The following is a 9,964-nucleotide window of genomic DNA, read 5'->3' as shown; positions in this document are numbered from 1 at the left end:
CTAATATAAGATTAGTAATAGTAACCCACTACTCTCATAGTAACCCCCTTCTAATAGTAACCCACCCTAAAAAACAAAGAATAATAAACTCAGGGTACAATTAGAAGATTTACGGTATTACAGTAAGTACCATGGATGGGCTAACTCTCTTAATGAACTATGAATTACAGTTATTTTATAGGATATTAATATTTTTAAGGACCACTACTACAGGCCAAGGCATATACTGTAGGTAATTCCGCAAACATACCAGACCAGTTTTGTAGAAATATTTATCAAAAAGTGTATATTAATACTTTTTTAAAAACCAAGACCTGTTCAATTATAGGCTGACTACCATACATGAAATTATGGTAAGTATTTCCAAAAATGTGTTAATTGGAAGTTATTTGTAGGTTTACTAGCTATAAAACCTTTTTTTAAATCTGCAAGTCTAAATTGTAAAAGGAATTAAATTATCAAATTATGAATGTGTAATTATTATCGCCATGGCTAAAGATACGGTACTGTATCCTAACTTCTGTTTGCTAAAGGTACGGTAAACTTGCATTATGTCATAATCAGCCAATGGGGTGATGGTACGTGTGACAGCATCATATAAGGACGTTGGATTTTATTTTCATATTGCGTCTGTAGAGAATGCCTATCGACGGCGCCAGGCTGCATGGATGTGTGCGCTGATTCTGTGACTCAGCCCCGGGGCTAGACCTAGCAATGTTGAATGCAGAAGTTTAGTAACGGGTGACAACGTCGATGCTGTAGTAATAAAGCAAATTCATGTGGTTGGTGGACGTTACATAAAGCGTTTAAAACATGCACTCAATCTCAAATATTCTTTCATTATACAACATACAGTAGTAGTATTATAATCCGATATGTTGATAGCCAAATTAGAAGTAAAGGAATTATAATTCAGTGTTGGAAATTGATTGGGTGTTTGGGCGTTTAGTTCATTCATCCAGAGTTACTATATGAGTTTTATTTTTATTCCAATGGCCTATTTAGGCTATATTTTTCATTAAACTTTGTTTACAGATGGTGACCATAAATAACAAGCAAATGTGAACAATAAAGGGGACTATGATTTAGACAGTAGCCCCAGGGCTGAGTCAAAGAAAATCCCAGGCTGGCACCACTTTTCCTACACAAACAAACTCATATAATGAGGCTAGTAGGTTATAGTATGTAGGCCTCTTTTGAAACGGTTTCTGTATTCTAGAACTAAAATCAACATGTTTTGGCTTTTTAATAATAACAGACGTGGGCTACATTTAGTTTAAATTGTGACACATAAAATAAAGCATAAAGAAAATGTTAAGCGGTTGGTCACGGTTTTCGCGATATGAAAAAAATCCAAAGTCCTTATACGATGATGTCACACACGTACCAGCACCCCATTGGCTGAATAAATATGACGTAATGCAATTTTACCGTACCTTTAGCAAATGTAAGTTAGGAAGGATACGGTACCGTATCTTTAGCCATGGTGAATTATTATTTCTCCACAGCTCACAGCAAGAGCTGGGAAAAGTAACAATAAAGTATAGATTATTAAAATATTAGTAGTTGACTTTGGCTAGGAGAAAAACTTTCTTGGTAATGGGAAGGGCAAGTTGCCTAGGAAATGGACAAAATGTACAAGCACTCAGACTGGATCTCATGTAATTTTGAAATAAAATAACAACAGCTAAATGCTGTATGCTGTTTTTAAAGTAATCACAACTAAAAAAAGTAATGCGAAAAACCGACATTAATTGATTTTATAAATTAAAATTAATTCAGTTAAATTAATAATGAGGCAATAGAAACAATAACAATTTTGAAATCATTTATTTTCTGTTAAGTTGATGCAAACCATTTTGTAATTTTTGATCATCATGCCTAAGGCATACGCCTTGGTCCTATAATATATAATTATTATATATGTTATGTAGTAACGATTCCTTCTCTATAATTTATAAGTACAGTACTACTAAGGCTAGTCTAGTAGTAGTAGTAGAGACTAGGCCTTTAGGCCTACTGCTGGAGTTTTTTAGATCAACAACATTTTCCAATATGTTTTTATTTATCCACTGGTTAAACCATAGATGGCTTTAGCTCCCACAATCTATTATGGAAAATACAACAACTAGGCCTATACAGTAGTAGTAAAAGGAGGCAGGGTGTGACCAGGGATTTTACAAATCGAATAAAATAAAATGATGAACACGCCATCACACCACATGACAAGAAATAGCGGGGGACTACTACATAATACTCTAGTGAAGTCCTAAAGTAGATCTATTTTTAGACTGCGAGTTGGGGAGAGTGCACAGTATTATTATGATTTACTTTTTGACTACTTTACTAATAAACAGTGTCAGACTTCGGTACTAATTCAAACCAACTCATCATGAAAAAATTCTAAAAATACCTGAAAATTTGCAGAAGAATCTTCTATGGCCTAAAATAAAATGTCTCGCGTCCTGTTCTTCAAATGGCGCCCTCTACTAAAGAATCTAATTACAGTAATTATAATTATTGTTAAAAAAGGTATATTTTCATTGTCATAATAACACTATCATTATCATTACATCCCTTCTTCTTTGGCAATGCTGGTGTCCGTCGGGTGTCCGTCTCCATTACATCAAGATAATAGTCAGTGTTGGTCTGTTGCTATATTTCATGTTTAGATTGCCGACAAGTCTCTCTTTTGTGAGCCGAGAAATTGCCAAGTTGTTTTAATCTCTCCCCTTGTTGAGTATTTCTACTGCAACAAAAAGGCCTATAAAGAAACAATAGGTATATGTTTTAATGTATTTTAAATAAGAGAAATTATCCCCCTGAAAAAAAATATGAATGCCATTATTCTGGTAAGACAAGCCGTGACAGTGCCATTTTACATTATTTGAATAGAATGAAGATATATACTATTAATGACCCAAAATTCGAGTAGATAAAAACATCATTTAAAAAAAAACAGTAGACAAATTGTCAGACAATTTTATCAAACGTTTTAATCATGTTTGAAATATTGATTGAAGTCTGATTTTATTATCTTCGATTTTTATGATGTTCTTATTTTAAGAGACATATCATTTATCATTTCATTTCATTTACGGAGCAATTGGCATTTTACAATAAATCGGATCGCTCAGTTGGTCACGTAATTGGGTTTCTGAAGAAAACAGAGACACAACACATCTTCCTCTTTCTGTAGACTCTATTAGTATTAATAACTCTATTTTGTATTATTTTACTGAAAGTCAAAAACATGCTTAGCCTTCATGTAGGCTTAAGCTAGTTTTGATTTTATTGTGTATAATATTTTTATCCTAGATTTCCTTAAATTTTGGGTCAGTTGGGTGGCAACATAATGATTTTTTTTATTAGATCATTGAATTGATCATTGTATTTAAGGGCGTGTGGCGCAGTGTGTTGGACGTTGGACTACCGATCGTCAGACCTAGGTTCGAATCCAACTCTCGCCGCATTGCTTGTATCCGTAGGCAAGATACTTTACTTATTGCCTCTCTCCACCCAGGTGTATAAATGGGTACCCAGTTAGATCTAGACACAACTTTGCGCTGGTTACCGGCTGCATTATGGGAGTATGTTTCCATACGTGTTTGATCCCAAAAAATACTGGGGTAATAATGCTTGTAAAGCGCCTTTTGAGCATGATTACTCATGAAAAGGGCGCTATATAAATTATTATTATTAGGCCTACCATGTTGTATGGGCGTCACATCCCACCAGTGGCATATTCGTCGACGGATGTCATTGCAATCAAATGCTTTGAACATCTGAGTAGGCCTACCAAGCACATCTCCTGTAGAAAAAAAGTATACTGTACATGATATAGTCCTGTGAGTCCTCATGACATTGAATTACTTTTCTAAATCATTATATAATGACATTTCAACAATTCAGCATTTACTAGTGGTATTCACACTTTTTTATAAAGCATAACAAAATAGCTTAGGCCTAAATGAAGGCTAATCTGAAAGTAATGCTTCAAGAATTTTCTCTTGATATATTATTATCGATTTATCAACATAACGGTATTTTATGAGGAAAATAAAATCATTGTTACTGAAAGCAAACCTTGGTTTTCTAAAAGTGCATCTCTGGAAAAGAGGTAGGCCTATTTTGAAATCGACCTATTTTATGAATTTAAGCTTAAAGGTGCTGTAAATGAGGATAGTTTTTTAACAATAATAATAGAGGCTTTGGACGTTCTATTGTACATTTTAAAGAAGGCTACATTTAATATCTATAGGTTATACATAATTTTTTTTTAAATATTAATTTGCATTATGGACGATAGCAATCGACGGTAACTATGCATTTTTCTTAAAACAAAAGAAATTGTAAGTGTTTAAGTTGAATTATAGGATAATATACTGTCTTTAATGAAACAATTGAAAGTAAGAGCAATAATCGTAACGACATTGAATTTTGTTGATCATGACGTCATTTAATTGGATTTAATATATTATATCATCAACGATCGTATAATTAATGGTTATCGATCAGAATGACTGTCTATTTTTTTTTTTTTATGTAAGAAAAATGTATAACTATCTATTTATCGTCGATCGTTATCGCCCTGGTCCTTAATAATATATTATTTTAGATACCCTACTCACAAACGAAATATTCTTAGTGAATATTTTAATTTATAACGTCAATCAATTTGGCCATTTTTCTGCCAGTTTTTGCTCAACCGTGTGACTGTGTTAGTTTTTCCTCGTTATGATCTGTTGCACTCGACTTGCTCCTGCATGCTTGCAAATTATAATAAGATAATAGTGTACATAGAATGATGTTCATCCTCGTGAATAAAGTAAAGAGACTTTAGAAGTCGGAACCAAGATGCTGACTCCCATCCTTTCTTCCTCTGAAATATCCGAATATCTCGGTCTCTCAGGCTTGCAGCATTCATTGGTGCAGTATGTTGTCAGTTTAACATTCATTGTTAATTTAAATGATGTGTGTATCATTATCCATGTAGGCCCTATCTATGCCATTTCGTATCTGATTTTATGTAGAATATTCATCGTCATTTATATTTCGTCTTCCTATTTTTAGTTTCAATATTTAGATCTGTTGGGGTGTCAAAATACAGCTTCTTTACAGTAATTTTAATGCTACTTTAAACCAGATGTTATTGGAGAAAGTTATTGAGTTGGTTCTAAAATACACACAAAAAATATAAAGAAATATAAATGTTACACTATAAATAACGCTATCTGCCACTATGAAAAGTGTATTATATAAATAAAATATAAATAATATAAAGTAAAATACATTCAATATCAAATAATTGTTTACTAGGTAAATTGAAACATCAGTATAATGATTAATAATGACATTAAAACGTATTCCATTGTTGCTGATTTTTTTTATCAAAGTGTTATATACACACAGTGAAGTTACAATTTAATATTTAGTAATAGACACGTAGAAAATGATTGAATATTTCGGTTGGAATTCATTCTAAATATTTCCTTTTTTTAATGGACGGATGTACTAAATAATTTAGGTTTTTTGTTAGGGTTAGATTTAAAGGTTGAAAATGCATCCTCAGTAACTAAGATTAGAATTATTGGAAATACAGTGAACGTATAGTTTAAAGATGAAAAATAATTGTCTTAATTATTTTGTAGAATATGAAATTTAAATGTCACATAATCATTATTCACTTTAACCAAAAATTTGATCAAACAAAAATGTATTTATTACCTAGAAAAATGTAATTTAAAGGAGTCTTTGGTTGAATTCAGTTTATTGTCTTTTATAATATAAGTTAACAAAATTACCTATTCAAAGTGTCTTTTATTTAACCTTAATTGTTCATGTTTTTGAGGGGACAAACGTCTTTAAGTATTTCTTAAATAAAAAACCCAATCAGATATGACTTTCCTATCTTGTGATTTTATTTTCATCGTGACGTAAATAAGCATAAGACTAGGTTTGCGCCATCTTGAAAAATATGAAATTCCTATAGGCTTAATAAGCTAGGCCTAGTTCTGATATCATAATTAAAAGTAAAAGAAAGAAACTTTAGGTATTTTAATATTGATAGTCATTTAAATAAATAATAATTCTTACCTCAAAAAATTAAACTTGCTGATGTTTTTGACGAAATAAGAAATTTTCGTTATGATTTGTATCCGGCAGTTTTCGATTCGATCCTGGCGAGATATGCCGACTAGGCTATCCATCATAACAGCAAGGTGCTTGAATAATATATACCAAGATGTATAGGCATATATAAGTCCGATTGTAAATGTTGATAAACTAACAAAATAACATTTTAAAAACCAACATGCCATTACGCAATAAGTTATAAACCGGGTATGTTATGTAGACATTACGTATTTCCACAATATCTCCAAACCAACAGAACTTAAGTTTCCGTGGATTCCATTAAAAAATGTCACCAACGGAGCTTTAAATATCAACAGTTTCTTTATCTTCTTTTTTGTGTACGAACAAATCGAAAATCTTCTTCAAGTAAAGTTAAAAAATAACAGTATAAAATAATATCAGTCCATTCAGTCCACCAGAGAAGCAAAATGAACGATTATTAATAATATGAGGTGTGGTAGAGGGCATGCGCAGGATGCAAAACCATATCCTTGTCTAAAATTATAAAATTAACAAACAACAATATTAAAAAACAAAGATTAAACAAAAATTATAAATCATATAATATTATTTTATTTTATTTTAATATTTATTTAAATTTATTTATTTGTTATCTACTCTATAATGTGTATATAACCTGACTTTAATTTTACATTTTTATCTATTACATTGTAAGCCTATAGCCTAGCGTTTCAATTCTAACTAGTGTCTATATGAATGACTAAGCAAATAAAATAACTACTATTGAAATTATGAATTCAAACGAATCATTCTCGAATGGGTAAACGAGTGAATCTTTTGAATATAATTTTGAGAATATCGAATTAAATTGTCACTCAAAAACATGAAAATAAATAAAATTAGACTTTGAATCGGCCATGTTGTATAGTTTAAATCAAGTTATTCACTTTCGTAGAACAAAAATAAAAATAATTGTTTCACTAATAAAAAGACAAAATAAATAGTTAAATTTGAGCAAAAACCAATTGTCTTTTTATTTAAATTACAATTTTTTTAAGATAAATAATTTGTTCTTGAAAAGTTATCTTTTCAGAGGGACAATTACGATGTACCTTATACTAGCTATTGTTGAATAGTTCCTTATAAATAATAACGAAATTAGAATGAACTTACACGTCCGTCTCAAGTTTATTCACAAATAAAAATAATCCGAAAGTATCTCCGTTGAAAAATCCCTGATCCCTGAAGCACTTGCTTGTAAATTTCTTAGTCTTAATACAATGAACAGTTTCGAAATAATGTAAATATGACAATATTACATGTACATTTCAATGTTTAATTGATAAAGGAAAGTTGATAGTAGCAAGTAAACGTACTATAATGGAATTAAAAGTCAGGTATAGTTAAACGAATGTGCGGATGTAGGATATTGTATTATAACACAATCACACCAATGAGATAATAATAATAATGCAAAGTGACTTCATTTAAATTTTCGTTTATAGCATAGCTTATGTATTTATATTAAAAATCTATAAGATGGTGGTAGAACGTCACGTGTCTTTTCGACCAATCACAAGTGCAGTGAGCCTATTATTGGTAATCATGTATAAAATTGAGTAGTGAATAATCGGTTTGTTATTTCCGATAATTTTGAATGTTTAAATTGGCTGATGCAATCCAAAATAATGTCGTCTTTTCATGTGTAATAGGAAGAATGCTTCTTATTCAAACCGATTCAATCAATCGAAACTAAACAATCTTTTCACAACGATTGCTGTTGATAATAACGAAAATACACTATAATAATACCCATGATATTGTCACCCGACACTTGCGTCCCTAGCAGAATTAAGGCTGACATATAATATATTATATTATTTGAATGAGCTGTGGATGCGTACTACTATTGTAGTAGTATTCTAATTCCCCAGGCTATGAAAATGAGTATTGACACATAACGTTGGAAGTCATAAACAAAGTATTGTACACAGCCTATTATATACAATATGCTGTTTATCCTGCGGCTGAATCTATCGATCCAGTGGTATTTTCCATTCTGTATTAAATTTATCGATTCTGGTATTTTCCATTTCTGTTTTTGATACAACATTTTATCATTTAGGCTGTACGAAAATAAACGTATTTGTAACCCATTTTCCATGGGTCAGATATTGATAATGCACAACATAAAATTATGACAGTACTGTATTGCAATTATAACAGTTAAACGCGGAAGTGTCAAAATGGCTGTATTTCATAATCATCAGAAAAGAGTATCATGATGGGCGCGAGACTTTGATTTGGATTCAATGAAAATATAACTATTATTTTCATTAAAATATTAATTTCACTAAAAAGTAACATTTTGTATTTCAATTGCAGCCTAACATGGCATAAAATGATTATTCAGTTTAATGCTGGCCTATATCACAGACATAATCTCTCGCGTTAGGCGTACACTGAGTGGTAATGACGCAGTAAGTTTAACAATGTACAAATCACTTACAATACTAACTGGTGTATTAATGGTAATTCTTTCTAATCTCCGACAGTAAGATTAAAAGTAAAAGGGGGCGGGGTCACATTGTCTCTACTTACCGAACGACTCGATTCGGACAAAGTATCTTGCTTGGGTTGTTGCGCTGCAACATTGGTTGACTGACAAGCCATCATTACGACATACACACAAATAGAATTTTCTTCGCTACATTATAGTAAGCTTACGCTTCATGGGTTGCAGTCACATCCTAAAAGCTTGGTTCCCCATAGGACGCTACCATACGTAATGACGTAAGCGAAACGCGAGCAATTTAAAGCGTGGTTCCCACTAGAACGCAAGGCACGGACGCAACGCAAGTGTGTTAACCAATGTCAAGCGAAAGTTCGAATAATCCATCGCTTGTGATTGGTCAACTCACTTACGTTGCGTTACGTCCTTGTGTTGCGTCGCTAGTGGGAACCAAGATTAAGCAATGACAAGCGACAATTCAAATGATCCATGGCCGCTCGTGATTGCGGCTAGATTACTTGCGTGGCGCTTGCGTCCTTGAGGAACAACCAAGCAAAGCAAGAAAGTAAGCGCGACGCAAGTAATTTGACCAATCACGACGCGATGGCTCATCCCAACTGCAGCTTGTGATTCACGTGCGTATACGCAACTGCGTTGGATCTCTAGTGGACAGCAAGCTTTAGTGGGAACGTCAAAAACGCGAAACTTACTGAATGGACAGCATTTACGGAACTTATGTACGTTTACGAGAATACAAATTGTTATAGTTTTTAAAAAAAATCTCTCATGTTATTACACAATGATGTATCTTATGAAATAAAATTGAATTAAAAATCGACTTTATTTCCTAAATGTACATCAAATCTGCATAATTGTTTTCACTAGGATCTATCATACAAATCCACATTTTACCAAAGCTATCAAACAGCAGGACACTTGGTGTCGCTGGATCAAACGAAATGGCTCAGATTCGTTACGATCATGCCCCACCCTTACAGACGTTTGGTTGATTTAGCATTGGCCAAACTTCAAATAACGGTGTTAGATCTGAAATATTGTGTCTACTTCGATTAAATTAATTTTAAAAATTAAGTACTTCGTGTTTGTAGAAAATCAGAAACATAGGACCTAATAAAGTACAATTAAATAGCAATAAACACAATACGACATCGCCTAGAAATCGACGGATTTTCAGGAATTCGTCGAAGCCGAACCGCATACGATAGCCTCTCTTGGCAAGCCGAGCTCAGTTAATTTATAGCCTTGGTTACACAAAAAAGCACCTTTCTTAATCTATAGCAAAACAATACTACATATATAATATATACTATGGAAATAATACGACTTTACCACGTT

General features: G+C 32.3%; 1 long non-coding RNA gene across 2 annotated transcripts; it reads right to left on the bottom strand.

Annotated features, from left to right (window-relative positions):
- Positions 1 to 1,813: 1,813 nt before the first annotated feature.
- LOC140043754 (uncharacterized) lies at positions 1,814 to 9,014 on the bottom strand. Of its 2 annotated transcripts, XR_011844391.1 has the most exons (5): positions 7,270 to 7,514; positions 6,097 to 6,630; positions 4,632 to 5,176; positions 3,710 to 3,811; positions 1,814 to 2,764 (listed from the first exon to the last, which is right to left on the bottom strand). It is a non-coding gene; the product is annotated as an uncharacterized lncRNA (long non-coding RNA). The 2 variants fall into 2 exon arrangements; XR_011844392.1 differs by lacking the exons at positions 4,632 to 5,176; positions 6,097 to 6,630; positions 7,270 to 7,514 and adding an exon at positions 8,698 to 9,014.
- Positions 9,015 to 9,964: the final 950 nt, after the last annotated feature.

This window comes from Antedon mediterranea, chromosome 3, assembly GCF_964355755.1.
Source record: "Antedon mediterranea chromosome 3, ecAntMedi1.1, whole genome shotgun sequence".
Classification (NCBI taxonomy): Eukaryota; Metazoa; Echinodermata; class Crinoidea; order Comatulida; family Antedonidae; genus Antedon; species Antedon mediterranea.
The sequence above is the reverse complement of the archived record's forward strand: the minus strand, read 5'-3'. Positions and strand labels throughout refer to the sequence as shown.